The sequence below is a fragment of the Staurois parvus genome, unplaced genomic scaffold (genome assembly GCF_062004578.1).
Source record: "Staurois parvus isolate SC_StPar_1 unplaced genomic scaffold, SC_StPar_1.0 ptg000187l, whole genome shotgun sequence".
NCBI lineage: Eukaryota > Metazoa > Chordata > Amphibia > Anura > Ranidae > Staurois > Staurois parvus.
In genome coordinates this window covers 8356650-8384471 of record NW_028317983.1, presented here as the reverse complement: position 1 = coordinate 8384471, position 27822 = coordinate 8356650, and the positions used below count along the sequence as shown (strand labels likewise).

The following is a 27822-nucleotide window of genomic DNA, read 5'->3' as shown; positions in this document are numbered from 1 at the left end:
GCTCCATCATTGGTGTCTGTGGAGGGAATAGTGCTCCATCATTGGTGTCTGTGGAGGGAATAGTGCTCCATCATTGGTGTCTGTGGAGGGAATAGTGCTCCATCATTGATGTCTGTGGAGGGAATAGTGCTCCATCATTGGTGTCTGTGGAGGGAATAGTGCTCCATCATTGATGTCTGTGGAGGGAATAGTGCTCCATCATTGGTGTCTGTGGAGGGAATTGTGCTCCATAATTGGTGTCTGTGGAAGGTATAATGCTCCATCATTGGTTTCAATGGGAGGAATGGTTCCCTACTGTTGGTGACAGTGCAGGAATTATTGCCCAATTGTCAGTGGGAGGAATAGTGCCTCGTATCAGTGGGAGGAATAGCACCCCAAGGGCCAGAGAAAGGTATGCAAAGGGCCACAGTTTGGAGACCCCTGCTCTGAAGCAGGGGTCTTCAAACTTTCTAAACAAAGGGCCAGTTTACTGTCATTCAGACTTTAGGGGGGTTGGACTGTGGCCAGTGGAAGTAGAAAATCTCCTGGCATTAGTGGGAGTAAACAGTGGTCCATCTTTACTGTTAAAGGGATGAATAGTGTCCCGTCATTGGTGTCAGTGGAAGGATTAGTGCTCCATCATTGGTGTCAGTGGAAGGAATAGTATGCCATTGTTGGGGTCAAGAATTAATTCTATGCTGTTGGTCACAGTGGGAGGAATAGCATCTCATATCAGTGGAAGGAATAGTGCCTAAAGGGCCATATGTAAAGTAAACAAAGGGCCACATTCGGCCCGTGTGCTGCAGTTTTGAGGCCACTGCTCTAGAGGTATCCTAGGGTTTCATGGAGCCCTGGATGAGAATAGCTGCTGCAGGCTACACTTTTTCCTGGTGGGAGCCTTTCTTGTTTTAATGGTCCTATAAAAGGCTACATAAAAATGCAGTGTGATTTACAATGCTTCAGTTTATATATTTGGACCTTCCAATTCACTAACCCAAAACACGTATTTAGATTAACACAGTCATAAATTGTCTGTTCTAAATCTCTGATTCATTCCATTTAAAAGAAGAGAGTCAGCATGACCTTTGTCAGATCTCCATTGGAGTAGTTCAGGCAACTACCTGAGGCCCCAGCTTCCTAAGGGGCCCATGCATGCCCATGTCAGGGTAACTGTACTTTGGGCATACCTTGTAGACCAACGGTGTCATGTTCTGTCCAGCAAAATCCACCTGGACCGGCTGTCAGCTTGACAACAGGGTCTCGCCTTGTTCCACAGGAGCCCCTGCAGCAGTGTAAATGCAGCCTGCTAGCAGTGTTTGCCTTTTTCACTGATAAATACTGGATGTCCTATCAATATTATTGTCATGAATAAAGTATTTGGACGTGTTCTTTTATGTGCATATCAATAAGCTTTCCTTTGATCTGAACATGCCATCAATTTAGGTCTAGATACAGTTTAGGAGACAACGTCTCTTATTTGTTCCCCTTTGATCTATTAGATAATAATTGAAAGTGTTCCGTTATACCTGTTCAATAATTGCACAAAAAATGCTTTTGTTATCTAGTGAGCTTGCAAGTTGCAGCGTACTCTGCAGTAATCTCTCAAGCAGTACAAGACAAGCTCAACCGAGAACTTTGGAAATATCATGAGCCTGGGTTTTGGTAGGAACAGGTCTTTACCATCTTTTACCAAAAGTCTAACTCACCAATGATCTACTAACTGCTAAAACCAATGGCCACTACTCCGTACTCATCCCAACCAATGACCACTACTCCGTACTCACCCCAACCAATGACCACTACTCCGTACTCATCCCAACCAATGCCCACTACTCCGTACTCATCCCAACCAATGCCCACTACTCCGTACTCATCCCAACCAATGCCCACTACTCCGTACTCATCCCAACCAATGACCACTACTCCGTACTCATCCCAACCAATGACCACTACTCCGTACTCATCCCAACCAATGACCACTACTCCGTACTCATCCCAACCAATGACCACTACTCCGTACTCTTACTACTTGACCTCTCTGCGGCTTTTGATACATTCGATCTATTCAAATGGCAGTTTTCTGTTTACTTTCACATTTTGTTTTCCATTTTACAGCATTTGATATCATTTTAGCTGAGCAGCCTATCAGTTTCTGCACTTATTTATATATTTTCTCCTCTCCAATGAGCTTTTTAATCAAAGTACGCTGTTTTTCTACACTTTGTCTGGAATGATCCGTTACTCAGATTTCACTGTTCAACAAATTTTTATTTTTTTCCAGTTTTGGAAACAAAAGGATCCATTTCTTAATGAATTTCACATTCTGAGTTCAAATATAACAATGAAATTTGTCAATTGGCTCTAGTTTTTCTGTAAACGGAAAGTTTTCTACTATAGGCGTAATGACTACATAATGCACAATAATTATATAGATAGATGTCTTTCCACAAATATAAAGCAAGTTATATTGACTACATAACAAAGCCTAAATGGCATAATATCTTGCATAGGATTACCAAGAAAAATTATAGCCATAAGCTAAGTTGAATCATTTTAATACTTAGGATTCTCACTAGTTTTGTCTTCAGTTTGTGTCGGTTTTGCTTCTCTTGGCTTTTCTCTTGTATTCGAGGAAAGGGCTATCTCTTACAACTGTCCAACAATAGTCAGCAAGCATTGATGGGCTCCATTTACCTTGATATCTTCTTTCCATAGCTGCAATGTCTTGATGGAAGCGCTCTCCGTGTTCATCACTCACTGCTCCACAGTTTGGTGGGAAAAAATCCAGATGCGAATGTAGAAAATGAATTTTTAGAGACATGTTGCAACCCAGATTTCTGTAAGTCTGGATGAGTTTTTCTACCACTTTCTTGTAGTCTGGTGTTTTATTTTTTCCAAGAAAATTTGATGTCACTGATACAAATGCTGTCCAGGCAGCCTTTTCCTTTCCACGCAACAGAGAAAGAAACTCATCATCATGAATAAGTTTACGAATCTGTGGCCCAACAAAGACTCCTTCATTTATTTTTGCAGCACTAAGTGCTGGAAATTTGCTAATCGGGTACTTGAAACCTGCTTTATTCTTGTCCATTGCCTTAACAAAGTTTTTCATTAATCCCAACTTGATGTGTAATCGAGGTAATAAGATCTTATTGCTGTCTACAAGTGCTGGATAGTTAACATTTTTTTCTCCAGGCTGCAATGACTGGAGTAATGGCCAGTCTCTTTTGGCATAGTGCATTTCTCTCGCACGACTGTCCCACTCACAGAGGAAGCAGCAGTACTTAGTATATCCACCTTGAAGTCCAAGTAGGATAGCAATCACCTTCAGGTCACCACAAATCGACCATTGATGTTCATCATAGTTGATGCACCTTAAAAGCTCTTTCAAGTTTTCATACGTTTCTTTCATTGAAACTGCGTAAGCAACTGGAACTGACGGCAGCTGATTGCCATTATGGAGCAAAACAGCTTTAAGACTCGCCTTTGAAGCATCAATGAACAGCCTCCACTCATCGGGATCATAGCATACGCCGATGGCTGAGATTAAACCATGAACATTGTTACATACAGCAATATCACCTTCCTGGACGAAGAATGGGATCAGATCTTTCTGACGATGACGGTAGAAAGACGTACGAACATCACTTGCTAGGAGATTCCACTGTTGTAGTCTTGACCCCAAAAGCTCTGCCTTGTTCTTCGGAAGATCCAGGTCTCTGATAAGATCGCTCAATTCCACTTGTGTAATGAGGTGTGGTTCAGTGGGTGTGGATGGAAGAAAGTCTGGGTCATGTGAGGTTGACGGTTGATGACTACACGCTTCAGGTTCTTCCTCACTTGACTCAACCACGAAGGATTCTGGTGCTTTAGGAATTGGTAGCCCCTCTCCATGAGGAACTGGACGTATTGCCGATGGAATATTTGGATAGTGCACAGATAACTTTTTCTTCTTATTTAGCCCTTTTGTTGGAGGCACCATACAAAAGTAACAATTACTAACATGATCTGTTGGCTCTCTCCAAATCATTGGCACAGCGAAAGTCATAGATGCCTTTTTTCCATTCAACCATTGCTCCAGTGCCGTCCCACAAGAATTGCAGCATATATGTGGTGCCCAGCTCTTGTCCTGGTCTCCTATCTTGCAGCCAAAATACAAGTTGTAGGCTTTCTTAATCATTCCTGTTATCCTCCTTTTTTGTGAGATAAAAGTTATTTCACCGCAGATATAGCATAAATGATCTGCTTTATTCACACAAGTTCGAGGCATTACTGAGTAGCCTATATAAGCATAAAACTAAATGTAAAGACGCTGTCGAACTACAATCAGCTACAGATACTGCAGCTTTTATGCAGTGAAGTGATGCAATTAAAGGCTAATATTGCATCATCTCAGTATACATGCAATTTTCTATTGGTCACCAGTATCAATTGCGCAATATGCAGCTGAAGTTGCATCATAATTTTGAATGGCTTACGTCATTAGATGGGTGAATATATCATGGAAACTAGAGCCAATCAACATTTTTTAGGGTCATTTTCGTTTTCAGCACCCCGAAATTATGTAAGATTAGCTAATTTTATGCCCAAAACTTTTTACCTGTTGAACAGTGTTTTAGAGATATATTATATATAGAGGTATATCCCTTTCAGCAACACTGGCTATATCCATATGAACGTCCAACCTCCAGGAGACACAATATACCGGGCAGAAAACAAACCTTCCTCACAAATTCAGTATGCAGTGTCTCTCCAAAGAAAAGCCAAAGGGATCTGCAATAATGTTCTGCCATAAAAAAATGTTCTTTATTAAAACCCGACCGGTACTTACATAATAGGAAGAAAGAAGAGCGCACAATCATACAAAACGCACTCATATCTACATCTCATTGGTTTCTTTGTATTCCCACAGATGAGGTGCCCAGTTTTTATTTCTGGGGCCTGTTTGTTGCCACCTTAGGCAGACTGTAATGGTTATTATATGTGATTTATTTTGTTATATACAGTACATGTTGTTCCTTAAAGCAGTTAGGGTGGATACTGTCATCTCTAGGTGCATGGAGTACACTCACAGTCCTAGAAAGCTGTACTCTAAATACATATATGAGAAATGTTTTGCCTGTCAGAAGATTTTTATATCTGTTCATCCATTGCTGGGATTTACACAGCTCTGCCAGACAGCACAGCCAAGCAGACAAGACTACTTACAGATAGGAAATACAGTGGTGTCCTCTGTTCACCCCCAACCGTCTGATTGGATGGTGAAACAACAACAGCAGACTGATTAGGTCATCTCTCTGATCTCTTCTCCTATCAGTATGTTCTATGTTGGTACATGTGCATGCAGCACACCTGATTGGCTCTCGGTTCTGCCCCTTCTTCTTCCAGTGCTGCTGCATAGTAAGAGGCTGAAACCAAATCAATTTCAGGCACTTCCACTAGTGGCATTAAAACACACATTTCAAAATTTATTAAGCCCTTCCTGTCGGATGTATGTATATATGTGGCAGCACATAGATTGGCCGTATTCTGTGCCTCCACGTATACGCATACCTGTTTTGTGTTGGCAGCATGCCCCCAGCACTCTGACAGTACCGTCACTGACAATTGGAAGCTGGTAGGATGGGCTTCCAATTATCTAATCATCCAATCACAGTGATCACATGGTGCGGAAGCTGAGCAAGCAGGTAACGATGCTTCGGTTTTACTATCTCTTAAAAGGCTGGGAAGAAGGGGTTAATGAATACAGAGTTCCATTGGTTTGTGTCTGTTATATCTGTCTGGAGATTAGTCCAAAGATGTACAATTTTTATTCAACTGTGTGTGGCAAAATATCCTAAAAATCCAGAGCTATGAACAGGGGATTATAAGAAGATCCTGGGATTTCCCGCTGTAAACGCATGTGTTCTGTATTGCAGACATCTAGAACTGCATTCACCTGATGCCAAGCATACTGCGGTGCTGCGAGCAAAAGATCCTGCGGCGGCCCAGACCTGGTTCAACGCAATTCACGGGGCGGTGACGGAACTTCTTCCCAAGGTGATGGCCGAAGTCCAAACTCAGCTGAGAAAAAACGGAATCTCTGGAAGTCATGAAATTCGGCACATGGGCTGGCTAGCAGAAAAGGTCAGTTTGTTGTGTCTTTGGCTTTATATTGTTTATCTCACGAGCTAAATGACCACAAAAATGTCTCATCTGAAGTCCCTTTAACCCTTTTCCGCCTACTCCGGTGTCCTTGTACAAAGTTCTGAGTGCCTGGGGGGCGGGAAGATTTTCGATCATGTGACTACTGTGTTTGGCTGTCATAGTGGTCACATGATCAGGAGTCGTTCCACTGGCTATGGATTATTAGTGAGGGCCGAGAGCTGTCTTTGACAGCCCAGTGTCTGTGCTGGGAGCTTGCAGTGAGCTTGTTCTCAGCACAGAAACATTGGCTGCCCAACAACGCACATGTGTGGGTGTTAAAGCCTGCCCTTGCGGCTGCAAATATGTGTTATTTGGGTGACAACAGGTTAAAGTGGAACTTAACCCCCCCAGGTTTAATTTTACTGTAAACCCCCTCCTACCTTGTGTGCTGGGGTGAACTTAAATAACATACCCAGCCATCAACTGCAGCATTGCCCTGCAGTAATCTGCTGAAAGCGGAACCCACAGGGCCTTGTGCCGCCATCATTGGAGCCAGCTTTCTCTTCCAAGTCCTAGCAAGCAGCTCCCGATGACACTCCACTGAGCATAGACAATATTCGTAGTCCTCCTGGGCTTAGGTGAACCTGTGGCTAAAGCTGCTAGTACCTAACCATATACCAGAAATGGTCATTCCAAAGTGTAAAGTGAGGTGCAGCTCTAATAACTAAACTATATGTAAATCCCAATGTGAATAAGTGATGAACAGTAAATAAATGAGTGAACAATACTATAATACCCAGTGACTATATTAACAGCATAAGTGACATCAACCCCAAACTAAACATCTACACCGCCTCTCCTAAATGGGTGAAATCAACATAAAAAAATCTATAAATACAATAATTAAATACACATACATATAATGAATGCCGTGGTACTGGATATGCGCCTATTACACAACACCAGTAAATACATATCATGTGGTGACATAAACGCATGTATGCATTACATTCCCAAAACCAACTGATGTGAAAGAAATGGCAGTGATCCCACTAAGGGATAACAAACAAAGTGAATCAGTGAAACCACTCCTTGTGGTAAACGTATGAAAAAGGGAAGAGGAATCAGATTATAAACGCATGTATACCTACATGCTCAAGGATAACTGGTGAATAAGAACAATAGCAGTGATCCCACTAAGGGACAAAGAAAGTGAATCCGTGAAACCACAAATTGTGGTACTTGTGAAAAAAGAAAGAAGTCAGGCTCACCGCCTGTAAATCACTAACAATCACTAAATGTACACAATTGTGACCCCCCTACTGGGGATAAGTGAACAGAAAACCTATAAATAATGAAGGGATTTGTAACCCCAAATGTAACCTCTTCAGCACATGTCTTTTTTCCAACAGTGGGACTTTGCGGGGGCTTCTTGCAGATAGCTTGGCTTCACATAGGCGTCTTCTAATTGTAACTGTCCTCACAGGGAACGTCACACCTTCTTTCATCTTCCTGGAGCTGATTGTTGGCTGATTCCTTGCCATTTTGGCTATTCTTCTATCCATTCGAATGCTAGTTATTCGCTTTCTTCCACGTCTTTCAGGTTTTGGTTGCCATTTTAAAGCATTTGCGATCATTTAAGCTGAGCAGCCGATCATTTTCTGCACTTCTTTATATGTTTTCCCCTCTCCAATCAACTTTTTAATCAAGGTACTCTGTTCTTCTGAACAATGTCTGGAACGACCCATTTTCCTCAGAATTTCAGAGAGAAATGCACTGTAACCAGCATGTCCAACTTTGCTGCCTTCCTTCCTTAAATAAGGGCAATAATTGCCACCTGTTTTTCAAAGAATGAATGACCTCACTAATAGAACACCACACGGCTATTATTTTGAACATGCCCCTTTCAATGAGTGATTCAATGACACAGAATCAGCAGCATGCATGTCATGACTGTTAGGTCTGTTGGATTTCTATTACTCTACTACACCTGCTAGGAAATTATTTGCCATGTAGAAATATCATTTCTACCAAAAACCATGTAGAAATATCATTTCTACCAAAAACAGTGATTGATCCGGTTAGTGATGTCTGACTGCTAATATTTTGAACACAACTGAATAAACTTCACAAGATCTACAAGATGTCTTATCGATTGAGTCACTGACTGGTATCCAACTAAGATTGAAGTTATCGCTATCTCATCACAACTGAGCCATCACTTCTAGGACCACTGAGAGGAGGCTGCATGCAGGACCTTGCCCACCAGAGAGGGAACTGACACAGCGTTGTACCTGACATCCGTTGGAGAGAGTCCGGGTTCCAGACCGGTGGTGTTTGATTATCATAAGGTGTTTTAACCCTGCAGGGTCACCGCATGGAGGTGAGGGGCCATTGCACCTAGAGTGGGATTTATAGTATCCTGTTGCAGATTTATGGTGATCACAGGACTACAGAACACCTCCACCATTTGCATGGTTCTGGACACCTTCTGTAGATTGGACATTTATTTCACCTTTTAGGACACGTTAATAATTTTGTGTTTTGTTTTTTTCTGTTCATGTTGATTGCTGGATTATCCATGTTTATTTATGTTTGTGGATACACGGAGAGTGTGAGGCACTGTTTGCCGTCACTTATTTCTCTGCTTATTCAGAACCCCCCATTTGGGGTTACAAATCCCTTCATTATTTATAGGCACTATAGCCTATGTTTTCTGTTCACTTATCCCCAGTAGGGGGGTCACAATTGTGTACATTTAGTGATTGTTAGTGATTTACAGGCGGTGAGCCTGACTTCTTTCTTTTTTCACAAGTACCACAATTTGTGTTTTCACGGATTCACTTTGTTTGTCCCTTAGTGGGATCACTGCTATTGTTCTTATTCACCAGTTATCCTTGAGCATGTAGGTATACATGCGTTTATAATCTGATTCCTCTTCCCTTTTTGTACGTTTACCACAAGGAGTGTTTTCACTGATTCACTTTGTTTCTTATCCCTTAGTGGGATCACTGCCATTTCTTTCACATCAGTTGGTTTTGGAAATGTAATGCATACATGCGTTTATGTCACCACATGATATGTATTTACTGGTGTTGTGTAATAGGCTCATATCCAGTACCACGGCATTCATTATATGTATGTGTATTTAATTATTGTATTTATAGATTTTTTTATGTTGATTTCACCCATTTAGGAGAGGTGGTGTAGATGTTTAGTTTGGGGTTGATGTCACTTATGCTGTTAATATAGTCACTGGGTATTATAGTATTGTTCACCCATTTATTTACTGATCTCCACTTATTCACATTGGGATTTACATATAGTTTAGTTATTAGAGCTGCACCTCACTTTACACTCCACTGCACATGCGCAGCGTATTGTACATAGCCCCAAAGCCACCTGGGATACATGATGTTGGTATCCTAGGGGGCTTCAGGTGGGGTGGGGAGGATGTCATTCTTGCCTAAGCGAGGAAGGCAGAAGCATGGGGTGTGTTTGCCTGAAAAAAAAAAGAAAGAAGTACAGGAGTTGGATAAAAATATGGAAACACTACATGATTTGCAGGTGTGAAAGTAACGACATGGTTTGCGTTGAAAGCGGAAGTGACGTAACATTCTTTTGCTTCCGCTGTGTGATGAGACACCTAGCTAACAGGTGGAAAGCCTCACGTCTGTCATTTACTGCGTGCGCAGCTAGTAATATGGAGTCATGTCAGAGCTTACTGAGCTTCAAAGAGGGCAAATTGTTGGTGCCATTTAGCTGGTGCCTCTGTGACTGAAGTTGCCAATTTATTTGCCGTGTCACGAGGTACAATATCAAAGGTTATGGCGGCATATACAGTTTGTGGGAAAACAATGTCTGGGCAGCCATATCTTGGTATTCTGCAGGTCCCATTGTCACCTTGAAAGATAGAGTCACTGCCAGTGACTATGTACAAATTTTGGCAGACTATGTGCACCCCATGGTGCAGACATTGTTTCCCGAAGACCGCGCCATTTACCAAGCTGACAATGCTCTGAATTCACACAGCTGGCGTTGTCAAATCATGGTTTGACGAGGATGCAGACAAGGTTTCACACCTTTCCTGGGCGCCACAGTCGCCAGACCTCCATATCATAGAGCCATTATGGTCAACGAGATTTGGGCTTGTTTTCCGCCTCTTGCATCTCTGCGAGAACTGGAACAATTTTTGTATGAAGAGTAGTATCAGATTCCATTATCCACCACCCAAGACTTATATTTGTCAATTCCCAGGAGAATTCAGACCATCTTGGATGCTAAAGGCAGTCCAACACTATAGGAGCTAATGATTTTGTTCTTTTACCTAGTGTTTCCATAATTTTGTCCAACCCCTGTAACTGGGACTGAAGGTTCGTATTAAAATCTTAGTAGTTTGACTTCATCGTGTTCTTGCTCTATATCTGTTTAATGTGCTGATTGTCTGCTTGTTATTTGGGTCCACTTTAAACTATGATCAGTTACTTAGGCGGAGACCTTTCTCTGCCACCTACTGGAATTTGTCATTTCTGTGCAATGTATGCGATTAAAGTGGGGACTCCGTATGCAGCTTTCATTGAATGTTGCCACTTAACAGCAAGCACTGAACACATCAAATATTGCACAGTCTCCTGGGAAGTGTAATTAGTCGGTTTGTTTGAATTTGGGGTTTTACTGTTACACTTAGGAATCGGGGGAGGCTGAGGATAGGGCCACTGTAGCTGACAAGCCCCCTTTGCCAGTCACACTTCGTGAACAGGGGATTGTGGCAGCTATGCTGTGTCTGAGATCAATGTTAGTGACGCCCGCTAATTGGGCATTCGTCGGGGAGGAGCAGAGAAGCTGGAAATTAAGGAACCAAATACAGGCATTTAGACATGCAAGGATGGATCTGTATTTATGTTTTTAATTCCTTCAGGAGTTAATTTTTTAAGGCCCAACACTGGAAACACTTTTTAGTCGGTTATTGTGTACCGAGAATACTATCTCTACAGTCACTGACCTTACATTTTCCAAAATACAATATTTTTCCCTAAAGCGGGCCTTTAACTACTTGCCGACCGCAGATAGCCGAATGACGGCTGCACTGCGGCCGGCCAGTTCTGGGTGGACGTCATATGATGTCCACCCAGAACACGCTCTCCTGCGCGCCCCCGGCGATCTCCGTGATCGCTGTGTTCTACGGACACAGCTGATCACGTGACGTGGTAAAAGGCCAATCACAGCGGCCTTTTACCACGTGATCAGCTGTGTCCAATGACACGCTGATCAGCGGGAAATGCAAATGCCGGTTCTCGGCTGCACTTTCCTCACGCTGTCAGATCGTGAGGAAAGTACTGCCGAAAACTGGCATTTGTCAGAGCGGGGATCGGCACCGATCATCGGGGTCACTGATCATCAGTGCCCTGATAATCGGTGCTCAGCAGTGCCACACACAAGTTCCGCCCAGCAGTGCGCCCACCTGTGCCCAGCAATGCACCCACCTGTGCCCAACAGTGCGCCTACCTGTGCCACCCAGCAGTGTCACCACCTGTGCCCAGAAGTGCCACCTACCTGTGCCCAGTAGTGCCACCCACCTGTGCCACCCACCAGTACCCACCAGTGCCACCCACCAGTGCCCATCAGTGCAGCCCAGCAGTGCTGCCAGTCAGTGCCCAGCGGTTGTGTCAGTCAGTGCCCAGCAGTGCCGCCAGTCAGTGCCCAGCAGTGATGTCAGTCAGTGCCACCTATCAGTGCTGTCTATCAGTACCCATTATCAGTGTCGCCTATCAGTGCCACCAATCAGTGCCGCATATCAGTGCCACCTATCCGTGACACCTCATTAGTGCTGCCTATCAGTGCCGCCTATCCGTGCCACCTCAGTGCTGCCTATCAGTGCCGCCTATCAGTGCCCTTCAGTGCTGCCCATCAGTGCCCATCAGTGCTGCCTATCAGTGCCCATCGGTGCTGCCTCATCAACGCACATCAGTGAAGGAGAAAAATTACCTGTTTGAAAATTTTTATAATAGAAAGAAAGAAACTTTTTTTTTTTTTTCAAAATTTTTTGCACTTTTTTTGCTTATAGCACAAAAAGTAAAGTACCCAGCGGTGATTAAATACCACCAAAAGAAAGCTCTATTTTTGAGAAAAAAATGATAAAAATTTCATATGGGTACAATCTTGCATGACCGCGCAATTGTCAATCAAAGTGCGACAGCACTGAAAGCTGAAAATTGGCCTGGTAAATAGGGGGGTATAAGTGCTCGGTAGGCAAGGGGTTAATGTCTTAAGGGGCCATGCACGGTGCTTACAAGAAGGTGTCCGTTCCGATATTGGGAGCACGTGTAAAGGTAAAGGTACTCTGGGCTCTGATTTGGGTCACGCCGTGTACATCGTTCTCTGGGGAGGTACAGTAGTAAGTGTAGATGGTGAGACGACTTGTTCAGCTGAGCCAATGCAAATTTAATGAGCATCACACTTCCTAGCGTTGGCGGTTGGATTGGCTGGATGTCTGTAAAGACAGATGCATCCAGTGAATGCTTCCTGTGACTATGGAAGATGGACAGTCTAGGTGTTGATAGACATCGTTTATGTATTTACTTTGTACAGTTATTCTTATTTGCTTTTTATGAACACGTAATTTCCAAAAGTTTTGCCCATTTATAACAGTCCCTGAGCGATTTCTCTGCTCCTTTTTTGTTATGTTTCCACAGAAGTTGAAGCGTATCTGAACCCGAGAACAAAATCTTTTCCAGTTTACCAATCTTTAGATTTGGTGGCTGCCATTGTTTTATTTTTATTAGGATTATCTAGTTTTTATGTTAAGCTGGTAATCATGTTCACTTCCTGTCCTAGGGTGACAACACTCAATGTACTATATCTATTGTAATGTTTGGGGGTTTTTTAGCTCAGGGTAGCGCTCACCATCAAGTAGAATCCACACCAGAAATTGTTGTTTTAGAGTTTTTTGGCCCAATTTTTATTAAAGAAAAAAAAAAGTCCATACAATGTATGTTTGCCACATCAACAGAAAACAACCAATCCAGCCTCCTGGCTTGCACTTGTAACACAATAGTTCTTCAGCCTCCTGGCTTATGTACAGCAGTTCTGCTCAGGCCTTCCACTATAGACCCTCGTCAGTCCCCCATAGACCACTTCCTCGCCAACACTGTCCACACAGCTGGCAGCCCCTTGCTGCCCTGATCCTCAGGCTCTGGACTCTGTCCTTTCCAATGCACATATGCACTCCTCTGGATTCTCCCTTGCACATACCTGGATTCCTCAGGAGGATAGAGCCCAGAACCCTGGTTCTATCTCTACAAAAAGCCCAGAACCCACCTGCATAATCAGTGTTCTGGCTATTTCTAAAATCTAGTCCCAGGATTGCAGATTTCTTCCCACTAAGATCACTTTGAAATTTCTAGGCTCCAGGTCCCAAAATGGACCTTTATGAAACAATGAAGAAACTGAAAAGCCAGTTTCCTCTGCTTTACACAAACTCCCTGGAGCCCCTTAACCTGCCTTGTTGAGAATCCTGGGTAGCATAATATCCTTTTAACAACATGACAGATCACCGCACTGTCACACTATGGAGAGCAGCATTGTCACCCTAGGACAAGAAGTGTTTCAGGGCTACAGAACAAACACGTGTAGGCTTGTGAGCTGCTATGTGAGTAATAAATCTTACCAAGTGCTGATTGTGAATCGCCTGCACCTAACACATGCTCATACTAGTGTGTAAAAAAACAAAAACCACAATGTTCCGCGCTTCACTTCAACAATAATATGTGTATCCAATCACTAATATTTCTAATGCATATCCAAATATATAAATGAATATAAATATATGTAATTGTGCATCCAGTTACTATTAGTTATATATCAAAATAAATGAAAGAGTGAATAAACCAATGATGATTTTCAACAACAGTGTCCATATGATTGTTATAAGCAGTCAAAAGAAAAATCCAAATATGAGTTCCTTCAAACGTGCAAACTTTGCTTTATCGTATAATATCCCGTGCTTCTTAAAAAGTATTTGGTGCGAATAACTTGCATAAACGTGCCCCCCCACCGGTTGTGCTCTCACCTCAAATATATGAACAAACCGTTAAGTAAGGTCATATAGCGCTTGTGTTCCTTGAAATGGACCAAAGTGTGGATGGGACGGTATCCTGCTGTTTGGGGTCCTTCTCCACTCAAATGATAAACTCCCCTTCCACAATGGTTATAGAGGAATAGGTCAAATCATAGTGTATTACCCTTTAAAAATCATTTTTATTAATAAAAGTAATGCACTCACATTTACTCTATGTTAAAACTGCTTTGTGCACAAAATGTGTCCTCCAGAACGTTTTCCCAGGTGAAAATCCTAAAAATTGGCAGCTGGTGTCAGTATGGTACCATCGAGCATCGTGAGGGACTTTGATGTCATGACGCTGGATGGAGCACGTTTATGCAAATTATTCGCACCAAATACTTTTTAAGAAGCACGGGATATTATACGATAAAGCAAAGTTTGCACGTTTGAAGGAACTCGTATTTGGATTTTTCTTTTGACTGCTTATAACAATCATATGGACACTGTTGTTGAAAATCATCATTGGTTTATTCACTTTTTCATTTATTTTGATATATAACTAATAGTAACTGGATACACAGTTGCATATATTTATATTAATTTATATATTTGGATATGCATTAGTTATGTTAATGATTGGATACACATTATTTTTGAAGTGAAGCGCGGCACATTGTGGATTTTTAGAACTACAGAACACCTCCCCCTTTGTCCATCTATACAAGGCTAGGATCACACCCTCTCTATGCTTTTTCTCTAAAAAGTTATTCCCTATGTCGTATGGATGTATGTATATTAAAAGCCATAGGAATGACCGTTTCTGGCATTCCCGCCCCTTTCTCAAGCTCAATGCACATTTGAAATTGCGAAAGGGCAGAGATTTCCCAAAACTCAAGAAGCGGCTGATTAGGCGGTCGCCTAATGCCTCACCCTCACAGGGGCTTTGCGGCAGCATAATTTTCCTATGGCTAGGTTCACACATGCCTGGTGTGAATTTCCTGGTCATTTTCACTGCCAATTTCCAATGGCAAATTTCCAATTTCCAAATATGGTTCAGATGCAGATTTATGGCGCTGGTTGCCACTGGCGTCTTTAACAATACCTGGTCCACTTCAGCTCCAGACACTTGCACCCCCTTCCAGTCTAGGACAATTTTAAGCTTTCAGCACTATCACACTTTGAGTGACAATTACTCAGTCATGCAACACTATACCCATATTACATCTTTATCTTTTTCTTGTGACAGATAGAACTTTCTTTTGGTGGTATTTGATCACCACGGGGTTTTTTATTATTTGCTATATAAACGAAAAAATACTGACAATTTTGAAGAAAAAAACATTTTTTGCTTAGTTTTTGTTACATAATTTTGCAAAAAGATCATGTTTCTTCATACATTTAGGCCAAAATGTATTCTGCTACATTTTTGGGATAAAAATAACCCAAAACAGTTTATATTATTTAGTCTTTGTGAAGCTATTGAGTCTATAAACTATGGGATATATATTTAAATATATGCATAATGTCATATGGCTGTGATCAGGATGCTGGTATGGGGTGTGGCTGTGATCAGGATGCTGGTATGGGGTGTGGCTGTGATCAGGATGCTGGTATGGGGTGTGGCTGTGATCAGGATGCTGGTATGGGGTGTGGCTGTGATCAGGATGCTGGTATGGGGTGTGGCTGTGATCAGGATGCTGGTATTGGGTGTGGCTGTGAGCAGGATGCTGGTATGGGCTGTGGCTGTGATCAGGATGCTGGTATGGGGTGTGGCTGTGATCAGGATTCTGGTATGGGGTGTGGCTGTGATCAGGATGCCGGTATGGGGTGTGGCTGTGATCAGGACGCTGGTATGGGGTGTGGCTGTGATCAGGATGCCGGTATTGGGTGTGGCTGTGATCAGGATGCAGGTATGGGGTGTGGCTGTGATCAGGATGCTGGTATGGGGTGTGGCTGTGATCAGGATGCTGGTATGGGGTGTGGCTGTGATCAGGATGCCGGTATGGGGTGTGGCTGTGATCAGGACGCCGGTATGGGGTGTGGCTGTGATCAGGATGCCGGTATTGGGTGTGGCTGTGAGCAGGATGCTGGTATGGGCTGTGGCTGTGATCAGGATGCTGGTATGGGGTGTGGCTGTGATCAGGATGCTGGTATGGGGTGTGGCTGTGATCAGGATGCTGGTATGGGGTGTGGCTGTGATCAGGATGCCGGTATGGGGTGTGGCTGTGATCAGGACGCTGGTATGGGGTGTGGCTGTGATCAGGACGCCGGTATGGGGTGTGGCTGTGATCAGGACGCTGGTATGGGGTGTGGCTGTGATCAGGACGCTGGTATGGGGTGTGGCTGTGATTAGGACGCTGGTATGGGGTGTGGCTGTGATCAGGACGCTGGTATGGGGTGTGGCTGTGATCAGGATGCTGGTATGGGGTATGGCTGTGATCAGGACATTGGTATGGTGTATGGGGGTGTTTTGTTTGCACTGGGACAGGTGACAAGGCCTCCTGAATGATGTATTATTGATATTGTGGGGCAGTGATCAGGGACACAGGGGAACTAAACTGGGGCACTGGGGAGGCTGGCAGTGCAGTGTGTGAGGGTACAAGCAGCCTGACATTCAGTGTAAACTCACACACTGCAGGATCGTTTTCACTGAGAGCAGAGAGAAGCGATTGGTCACAGCAGTCACATGTGTTACACCACGTGATCGCCCTAACACAGCGGTAATGTGATCCACTGTGTCCGGGCGACACACCGATCAGCAGGTTTCGTGGTTAACGCTCTGTGAGCCGCACACGAGCCATCGATGCAGCCTAACGTACAGGAACATTATCCCGAATCGTCGCTGCTTCCCGTCTGCCATCTATGTAGATTGGGCGGACGGGAAGAGGGTAAGGAGGGGGCCAGGTAGCTGGCTGCCACGTCCTTAACAACCGATGACTCATCAGCTGAAAGCGTGGGGTTCCCCCCCAATCCATACCAGGCTCTCTAGTTCTGGTATCGATTTTGAGGGTAACCCCATGCCAAGAAAAAAAAAAAAACCTTATCCGAGCATGTGGCCGGGCTGGCTAGTAAAGGGAGGAGACCCCCAGATCCTGCCAACCCCCCCCCCCCCCCCATCCATGTGAATGACTATGGGGTACATTGGGCATTTTTTTTGCTATCCGTCACTTCGCTTTATCTGGTAATAGCAAAATTAAATTTTTTCCCCCACAAAAATAGAGCTTTCTTTTGGTGATATATGAACACCACTAGGTATTTATTATATAAATGAATATTTTGAAACCAAAAAAAACTATATTTTTTACTTTTTGTTATAAAACATATCCAATAAAAAATTTTTAAAAAAATTCTTCATATATTTAGGCGAACATATATTCTGTTACATGTTTTAGGTAAAAAAAAAAAAGCAAATTAGTAAATGTGTATTAATTGGTTTGCGTGAAAGTTGTAGCGTCTACAAACAATGGGATAAATAATAAATACTGGAATTTTATTTATCTTTTACATTTATTTATGTTTATACTATTAATGGCGATGATGAGTGAGGCTGTGATAGTGCGCCGAGCAATCTGACACTTTGTCACAACTGACACTGACATCTCCAGTGACACTGATACAGTGATCAGTGTTAATACTATACACTGTCACTGTATAAATGACACTGACTGGGAAGGGGTAACATCTAGGGGCAATCAAAGGGTTAGCGGTGTGTACTGTGTGTAGTATGGGCTGCTTTTACTAGTCCATTTGGCTGTTTTTACTCTCTGCTTTGCAGCTGGTTAATTCATGGAACAGAGTTCCATGGATGGTCCATGCAGCAGAATTAGTGGGAACAGATGATACTATGAGAGACAGAAGAGGCCAGAGGGTGACTAAGCCCCGTAGACTCCACTGGTAACTAAAATATCACTTTTGGGTGGACTGACCCTTTAACTGTACAGGATATGGTGGTGGTACACAAATGAAAGGAGTACGGGACACACGGAATGATAGAAATGCCAGTCACCACAGACTTGGAATTACACTGTATCTGAGCACCACAAAGCCAAAATGATAATTTATTCATTTGTAATAATCAAAGAAAACTCCCCCATCCATCCATGTTGCCATGCTTTATTTTACTGAGAAATCACTTTGAAAAACTCTTGTCTAGCATTTCTGGCTGTGGCCACCTTGAGTAAGGGCAATGACTGATGTAGCATTTACTTCCTGGAATCCATCTGCCCTTAGCTCAGGCATGAGGGTGTGCTTTGCTGAGAAAGCCCCTGCTCCACTCCTGAATACTCCTGGGATGTATGAGTTTATTTGCCTATTCTAGAAACCAGGAAGTAACTGAGGAATTGTTAATAAAAAAGAATACGTTTAAAACATGTAAATGTGACCTCCGTTCCTAAATATACTGCTCAAAAAAATGAAAGGAATGCTTTTTAATCAGATTATAGTGTCAAGTCAATTAAACTTCTGGGATATTTATCTGGTCAGTTAAGTAGCAGAGGGGGTTGTAAATCAGTTTCAGCTGCTTTGGTATTAATGAAATGAACAACAGTTGCATTAGATGGGCAACAATGAGACAACCCCCAACACAGGAATGGTTTTACAGGTGGAGGCCACTGACATTTTTTTCCCTACTCATCTTTTCTGACTGTTTTTCACTAGTTTTGTATCATATGACGCCCTCCCAGAACTGGACAACCGCGCTCTATCCGTTATTCGGCTATAGCTCGGTTGGCAAGTGGTTAAAAAGATATTCCAGCATCCTCTGAGATATCATGTTTCAGTCCATCTGACGCTGCCACGTTGCACCTCAGACTGTCCAGGAGCTCAGTGGTGACCTGATCCAGATCTGGGAGGAGATCCCCCAGGACACCATCCGTCGTCTAATTAGAAGCATGCCCTGACGTTGTCAGACATACATACAGTCACGTGGGGGCCATACAAACTACTGAGGACCATTCTGAGTTGCTGCAATACAATTTTAGCAAAATGGACTCGTCTGCTGCATTTTTTTTTTCACTTTGATTTTCGGGGTGTCTTTGAATTCAGTCCTCTGTTGGTTGATAATTTTCATGAAATGATGGGGCGTCCTTACATTCCTAACACATTACCCCGTCCATGTCAGTATAGAGATCCAACATGAGATTTTTCCCCATTGAGATCTGATGTGTTCTCAAAGTGTTCCTTTATTTTTTGAGCCGTGTATTTGCTAAGGATAGCAGCAGAAGGATCAAAAATAGCTCATGTTTATTGAGATTGAAGTTTATTTTATTTATTATTTATTTCAGGTACTTATATATCGCCGTCAATTTACACAGCACTTTACATATATATTGTACATTCACATCAGTCCCTAACCCTCAAGGGGCGTACAGTCTAAGGTCCCTAACTCACATTCATACATACACTGTCTGTCTATCTATCTATCTATCTATCTATCTATCTATCTATCTATCTATCTATCCATCTATCCAGTTGTATCCGACCCTTGGCGATTAAATGGACCGTCACTCATAAGCGACTTTTTCCATGAACTCTCTTAGCAGTTACTTTACAGGGTAGGTTGCCAGGTCTTTCTCCAACCCCCACCATGCAGGAGATCCCACATGGCCAGGGATGAAACTAGGACAATTTAGAGAGGAGCCAATTCACCTATCAGCATGTCTTTGGAGTGTGGGAGGAAACCGGAGTACCCAGAGGAAACCCACACAGGCACAGGGAGAACATGCAAACTCCAGGCAGGTGGTGCCATGGTTGGGATTCGAACCAACGACCCAAGTATTGCCAGGCGGAAGTGCTAACCATTAGCCACTGTGCTGCCCAAGTTGTGCATTAAAGTTTTTCTGTTGCCTGAAGTTGCCCCTCCTCTGATCAATTTATTGTGTTCCATTGAACGGGCTGCCGACACACGCCAGAATAGACCAAATATCGGACACGCATCGTTTCTTCTGACTAGATGTGCAGTGTAGTGCGCTGCAATGCATGTTTGTCAGATGTGCGTTCGGTTCCTATTGACAATGGATGGCACTACAACACGCTAATGCATGGACCACGTGTCGACCTATGTTGCAGGAATGCATCTTACCGCAACACAAAAGTGTGATTGGATGCTTCATGTAAGGTGCGCATAGGCAGGGCAATTCACAGAACGTTACAATACACAGAGTCCTCCAGCATACTTACCAGCCAGCCAGCAAAATTGGAAAAAGCCTAAAATGTTTCAGCAATTTGTGTTCAGTTTGTTGGATACATTTGCAAATATATGTGAAGCCGCACTGCCACGTCAAGGCTCCTCTGTACAGTGCGGTCCCTAACTCCACTCTAATGTCATTTCCAAATTGTGACATACAGAGCAAGAAATACATTCAGAATGTAAACTAGTTAAACAAAAATTAAATCAAAAACAGAGGTTTTGGTTGCATATATTTGCAATCATATACGAAACTACCATCTATAGACGTCTAAAACATGAGTGAAAAAAAAATACTGGCCTCCAACCTCCCCTTATAGCCAGTCCAACACACGCCTTTAAAAAAGAATACCGGCCTCCAACCTCCCCTTATAGCCGGTCCAACACACACCTGGAAAAAAAATATTGTAGCTCTCTTGTGGGTGAAGAGAGCTGGTGTAATTGCTTTCTTGGAGGCAGGTGCTGATGACAATCCTTCAATAGAGCGATGACGGAGCCTCCACGTGAATGTCACATGCTGACGGAGTCTCCACGTGAATGTCACATGCTGACGGAGCCTCCACGGGCTCACGGGCTCGGCACAAGCCGTCGGAGCCTCCACGGGCTCGGCACAAGCCGTCGGAGCCTCCACGGGCTCGGCACAAGCCGTCGGAGCCTCCACGGGCTCGGCACAAGCCGTCGGAGCCTCCACGGGCTCGGCACAAGCCGTCGGAGCCTCCACGCGCTCGGCACAAGCCGTCGGAGCCTCCACGCGCTCGGCACAAGCCGTCGGAGCCTCCACGGGCTCGGCACAAGCCGTCGGAGCCTCCACGGGCTCGGCACAAGCCGTCGGAGCCTCCACGCGCTCGGCACAAGCCGTCGGAGCCTCCACGGGCTCGGCACAAGCCGTCGGAGCCTCCACGGGCTCGGCACAAGCCGTCGGAGCCTCCACGGGCTCGGCACAAGCCGTCGGAGCCTCCACGGGCTCGGCACAAGCCGTCGGAGCCTCCACGGGCTCGGCACAAGCCGTCGGAGCCTCCACGCGCTCGGCACAAGCCGTCGGAGCCTCCACGGGCTCGGCACAAGCCGTCGGAGCCTCCACGGGCTCGGCACAAGCCGTCGGAGCCTCCACGGGCTCGGCACAAGCCGTCGGAGCCTCCACGGGCTCGGCACAAGCCGTCGGAGCCTCCACGGGCTCGGCACAAGCCGTCGGAGCCTCCACGTGCTCGGCACATGCCGTCGGAGCCTCCACGTGCTCTGCCCATGCCGTCGGAGCCTCCACGTGCTCTGCCCATGCCGTCGGAGCCTCCACGTTCTCTGCCCATGCCTTCGGAGCCTCCACGCTCTCTGCCCATGCTTACAGAGCCTCCACACGCTCGGCCCATGCTTACAGAGCCTCCACGCGCTCGGCCCATGCTGTCGGAGCCTCCACGCGCTCGGCCCATGCTGTCGGAGCCTGCCAAGCGGATGTGCTAACCATTTAGCCAATGTGCTGCCTCCAACCATTTATCTTCCGGCCTCCAACCTCCCCTTATAGCCGGTCCAACACACACCTGGATAAAAAAATATTGTAGCTCTCTTGTGGGTGAAGAGAGCTGGTGTAATTGCTTTCTTGGAGGCAGGTGCTGATGACAATCCTTCAATAGAGCGATGACATAGGGGACTTTCTGATGATGAAGGTCCTCCTCTTCTTCACCTCCTAGTGTAAAATTTCTTCCAACTTCTTGGCCATCTTAACTCCCAGAACAGTCGCACCCTGGCCATTTAAGTGCAGTCCGTCCCTGCTGTAGAGCTGGTAACTGAACAAAAAGTCTGCCCAGTTCTCCATGAACTCAAACCCCTCCTCTCTGCACCAGTTCTTCAGCCACTTGTTAAGCTCTCTGATCTCATTCTGCCTCACTGGTGTGGCTCGAGGTACAGGCAGTATTTCTGAAAATACTGCCTTGGAGGTTCTTTTCTTCAATATAGCTCCCAAGTCTCTGAAATCTTTTTGTAGGGCGTTCCATCTTCCTCTGACTTTGTCGTTGGTACCGACATGTATGATGACAGCTGGGTCCTCCCCAGCCCCTTTCAGCAATCTGTCCATACGATCTGCAATGTCCTGAACCCGAGCGCCTGGTAAACTACAGACTGTTCGGCAATGACGGTCTTTGTGACAGATTGCTTTCTCTGTACCTCTAAGAATGGAGTCCCCTACCACCAGTATATGTCTATCCTTTCTTGTATCCTTGCCCCCATCTTCACTGGAGGAGATGTTCCCCTGGCATTTTGGTAGGGTCTTGTCATTAAAGTCGTATTCTGTCGGAGTCTCCACGTGAATGTCACATGCTGACGGAGCCTCCACGTGAATGTCACATGCTGACGGAGCCTCCACGTGAATGTCACATGCTGTCGGAGCCTCCACGTGCTGGGCACATGCTGTCGGAGCCTCCACGTGCTGGGCACATGCTGTCGGAGCCTCCACGTGCTGGGCACATGCTGTCGGAGCCTCCACGTGCTGGGCACATGCTGTCGGAGCCTCCACGTGCTGGGCACATGCTGTCGGAGCCTCCACGTGCTGAGCACATGCTGTCGGAGCCTCCACGTGCTGGGCACATGCTGTCGGAGCCTCCACGTGCTGGGCACATGCTGACGGAGCCTTCACGTGCTGGGCACATGCTGACGGAGCCTCCACGTGCTGGGCACATGCTGACGGAGCCTCCACGTGCTGGGCACATGCTGTCGGAGCCTCCACGTGCTGGGCACATTCTGTCGGAGCCTCCACGTGCTCGGCACATTCTGTCGGAGCCTCCACGTGCTCGGCACATTCTGTCGGAGCCTCCACGTGCTCGGCACATTCTGTCGGAGCCTCCACGTGCTCGGCACATTCTGTCGGAGCCTCCACGTGCTCGGCACATTCTGTCGGAGCCTCCACGTGCTCGGCACATTCTGTCGGAGCCTCCACGTGCTCGGCACATTCTGTCGGAGCCTCCACGTGCTCGGCACATGCTGTCGGAGCCTCCACGTGCTGGGCACATTCTGTCGGAGCCTCCACGTGCTGGGCACATTCTGTCGGAGCCTCCACGTGCTGGGCACATTCTGTCGGAGCCTCCACGTGCTCGGCACATGCTGTCGGAGCCTCCACGTGCTGGGCACATTCTGTCGGAGCCTCCACGTGCTGGGCACATTCTGTCGGAGCCTCCACGTGCTGGGCACATTCTGTCGGAGCCTCCACGTGCTGGGCACATTCTGTCGGAGCCTCCACGTGCTGGGCACATTCTGTCGGAGCCTCCACGTGCTGGGCACATTCTGTCGGAGCCTCCACGTGCTGGGCACATGCTGTCGGAGCCTCCACGTGCTGGGCACATGCTGTCGGAGCCTCCACGTGCTGGGCACATGCTGTCGGAGCCTCCACGTGCTGGGCACATGCTGTCGGAGCCTCCACGTGCTGGGCACATGCTGTCGGAGCCGCCACGTGCTGGGCACATGCTGTCGGAGCCTCCACGTGCTGGGCACATGCTGTCGGAGCCTCCACGTGCTGGGCACATTCTGTCGGAGCCTCCACGTGCTCGGCACATTCTGTCGGAGCCTCCACGTGAATGTCACATGCTATCTGAGCCTTTACGTGCTCGGCACATGCTGACGGAGTCTCCATGTCGATATCATATCTCTTCTCGCTCACTGTGGCAAGCCTGCCGGGTGAGCTGTGTTTGCAGTAAATATTGTTTACATCTGCAATAAAAAAGAATTGAATTTAGCACCATCCCTATACATGTGTGCATATGGGAATGTTAGCCGTCATCAGTGTCTATGACCATCCCTATACATGTGTGCATATGGGAATGTCAGCCGTCATCAGTGTCTATGACCATCCCTATACATGTGTGCATATGGGAATGTCAGCCGTCATCAGTGTCTATGGCGTTCCCTGTACATGGATACATATGGGAATGTCAGCCGTCATCAGTGTCTATGGCCATCCCTGTACATGGATACATATGGGAATGTCAGCCGTCATCAGTGTCTATGGCGTTCCCTGTACATGGATACATATGGGAATGTCAGCCGTCATCAGTGTCTATGGCCCAGGGATGATGAATTCCTATCTCCCTACACCTGCTGCTGGCAAAATTAAAAAAAAAATTGCTAATTTTTTTAGTTGTAAAAAATGAAAGGTACACCCAAGTACATATCATCCAATCCCCCCCCCCTCCCCCCCAGACATATACACACGTACAAACGTAAAAGCACACGCTGGGGCGCCTACACATGAAAACGTCGGTTGCGATACACGTTACATATCGCCGCACACGCCAGAATGAGCGCAATAATTCTAGCAGCAGACCCCCTCCATACACTATACTGATCACCTAGAAGGGGCTGTAAAAGCGTCAACTACAGAAAATGTCGGACTGTTACAGCCCCTTCTAGGTGATCAGTATAGTGTATGGAGGGGGTCTGCTGCTAGAATTATTGCGCTCATTCTGGCGTGTGCGGCGATATGTAACGTGTATTGCAACCGACGTTTTCATGTGTAGGCGCCCCAGCGTGTGCCTTTACATTTGTACGTGTGTATATGTCTGGGGGGGAGGGGGGGTTATGTGATTGGGTGGAATTTTAATTTTTTCAATTAAAAAAAAAATATATTTTTTTTTTTCTCAATTTGTTTTCATGACATAGGGAACAATGTCCCGTCTGTGATGTATTTTGGTGACAGGTTCTCTTTATGGAGACATCAGGTGTAATAGACCCCGGATGTCTCCCCTGTACTACACTGGATGGACTGCAATGCACATCGGATCGGATTCCATATGTCCCGCCCTCAGTGGGCGGGGATCTCTGACCGGTAACCAGGAAGTGACATCACACCATCACTTCCTGGTCAGGACCAGACGGGGACGGGCGCTCTCTTCCTTCCTCTCCTGCTGAGGGCGGTGAGCTGGCCCCGGGGCCCGCAGATGAGGGAGATAGTGGGCGAGGGGAGGGTCACACGGGGCGGGGGGGGCGGCACTGTGTGGAAGCGGCTGCGCTGCCCCTCCAATGCTTCCACCTGACAGGTGAGCCCCGCAGCAGCGCTGAAGGGGAGAGGAAACTACCTGCCCCACCCCCGGGACGTGTCCGGACATGCCCGGCCATATGAATTCCCCATCCCTGCTGGAATGTCAGCTCTCCTCAGTGTCTATGGGGATCCCTGTACATGTGTCCATATGGGAATGTCAGCCGGGAAAAAGGGGGAAAAAAGGGTCCAGTGAGAGGAGGTGAGTTCCCTCGTCTCTCTCTAGATCCACAATACATACCATTTTGGTGTTCTGCCTTGTGGTGGCGCCCATTGACTTTACTGCCGGCGCGTAAACATCCAGCAACGGATCTGAAGCAGCCGCGCAGAAAAGCCCGAGTCCTCTTCATGGTGGTGGGCCTCTTGGTGGTGGGATCTGCAGACTGCTCAGTGATCCCTCCTTCCATAGGGGGCTTTCCTTCCCTCGATTTCTCTTTGGTGGTTTTCTGAGAAATAAACGTTTTAATCTTTAATTGTCTCATTACGGAAAATAATGAAACCCGCTTCAACCTGTGTGAGAGAGGCAGTGCAGCCAATCGGATCAAATCCGAACCGATGAGACTGCAAGCCAAACTCAGGAGAAGGAACAATCACGTCTGCTCTGTACCGGGTACAAGGAGCGACTGAAGGGACTCTGGCAGAGCTGGCTTAGGGGGGAGAAAGGGGGGGGGGGGAAGGGGGAGGGGTCAGGCGATGACATCACGGTGCTGGAGAGCCTTTTTTTTTTTTTTCTTCAAAGTTTTCTTAAAGGGGCCACGTCCTTTTTAAATTCAGCCACCTGCAGGTTTAATTCAAAAACAAGGACGTGGCCCCTTTAAGAACTCTATGTGACTGTTTTTTTTTTTTTTTCAAATCTCCTGGTACTCAGACAAACACAACTGACGATTTTTCCTAAAGGGGCCGCAGTTATGTGAATGCAGCCTCAGTATATAGATCTCATATACCAGGAGAAGAGGTTTTTTTTCTTTTTTTTTTTAATTTAAGTGAGTTATTTTGATTGATATTTCAACCTTACAGTCCCACGGCTTAAAATAAAGGTCTTTATTCCTATGAGAACTCTGTGATTGGAGCCTTATCGCTGAATATAAAGATTTCCTGCCGAACAAATATTTTCATTTCTGTCTTGCTTTTTTTTTTTAGTCTTTTATCGTTATTTCCCTAAATGATGGAATTTTTTTTTTCAATGCGAAAACGCCTCCCATAGACTTTAATGCGAAATCCCCTCCCATAGACTTCAATGTGAAAACACCTCCCATAGACTTTAATGCAAAAACACCTTTCAGTAGCAATCCTATGTGAACACTTATGTTCTCTTGAGGCTCTGCTCTATCACTTGTGATTCTGGAACGCACCGCAACAAACTCGCACAGAACCCTTTCCATAATGGCACTCAAAGCACAATGCGTGTGGGTGGCATCTGTGTGAACCTCCTCAATAGGAGCACATAATATCTAGCCTGTCATGTCAATCTGTGAGTTTGAAAATGCATCCAGAATGGCATATGTGTGAACCAGGGCTGCTCCTTTCACATTTGGGCATTTTGGGATTGCGGCAGAATCGCTGTGATCGCAAAACGCAGGTTCAGGCGCCATTATTTATTATTAGGGCTCATGTACACGGGGTGTTTGGAAAACTCTTCTGACCTCTGGAAACTGACTGCTAGAAAACATAGGTTATAAAATGTCAGTTTAGCCGCGTTTGCATACCGCGTTTATGCGTGTTTGCTTTTAGACGCGTTTTTAAACAATAGCATCAGGAGACCTCCCAAATACCCAGAATGCCCTGAAAAATAGTAAATCATGAACTATTTCAGACATTTTGAGAGGAATAGAGAGAGCAGAAGCAGAGAGAGCAGTATGTGTGGAGATGACCTGTCTATTCTGGTTGTAGTCACTATGGATCCCATCATAATGCGGCACGTTTTACCATTGTTTCCTTCACGCGAAACCTGGAACTGACTGCGCTGGTGTACCGGGTCCATTGGAATACATGGAAAATGCTTTGCATTCGGCTCTGGACAGCATCTGGATATGGATCTGTCAAAAAAAGTGTCTAAACGCAAACACTTGTAAAGGCGGTTAACAGCGTTCATAAGCGTTTGGCGTTTGAAATGACGGTAAAATCTACTCCTGAATGCAATTTTGGGGCGTTATAAAAAAGCCGACTAAACTGATCTGCCTGTAAACGTCTGTAAACGCCTGTGTGTACATGGACACAGGAAGACATAAAGGAGAGTTCAGGGGCTGCTGAAAAATCTGCTCCACAGTTCCTGAACGTCAGTGTAGCAGCTGCAGTGTACATGAGCCCTGAAAACGTTTCAGTTTTGCCGTGATTGTCGTGCGGTAAGTCACATAGTGTGAAGCTTGTCCCCCAAAAGTCGCCTTGCCCCAGGAGCTGACAATCCACGCTACTCTTTACAAAAATAAGTCCACTGGGTTGAATGAAAACAAAGCTTGTAGT

General features: G+C 45.6%; 1 long non-coding RNA gene across 3 annotated transcripts in view; it reads left to right on the top strand.

The window, feature by feature from the left end:
• LOC149462064 (uncharacterized) overlaps window positions 1–27822 on the top strand; it is a 443072-nt gene that overhangs the window by 332259 nt on the left and 82991 nt on the right. For all 3 annotated transcript variants that reach the window (XR_016312738.1, XR_016312736.1, XR_016312737.1), the window contains one exon: window positions 5898–6105. This is a non-coding gene — a long non-coding RNA (uncharacterized LOC149462064). The remainder of the gene's footprint in view (window positions 1–5897; window positions 6106–27822) is intronic.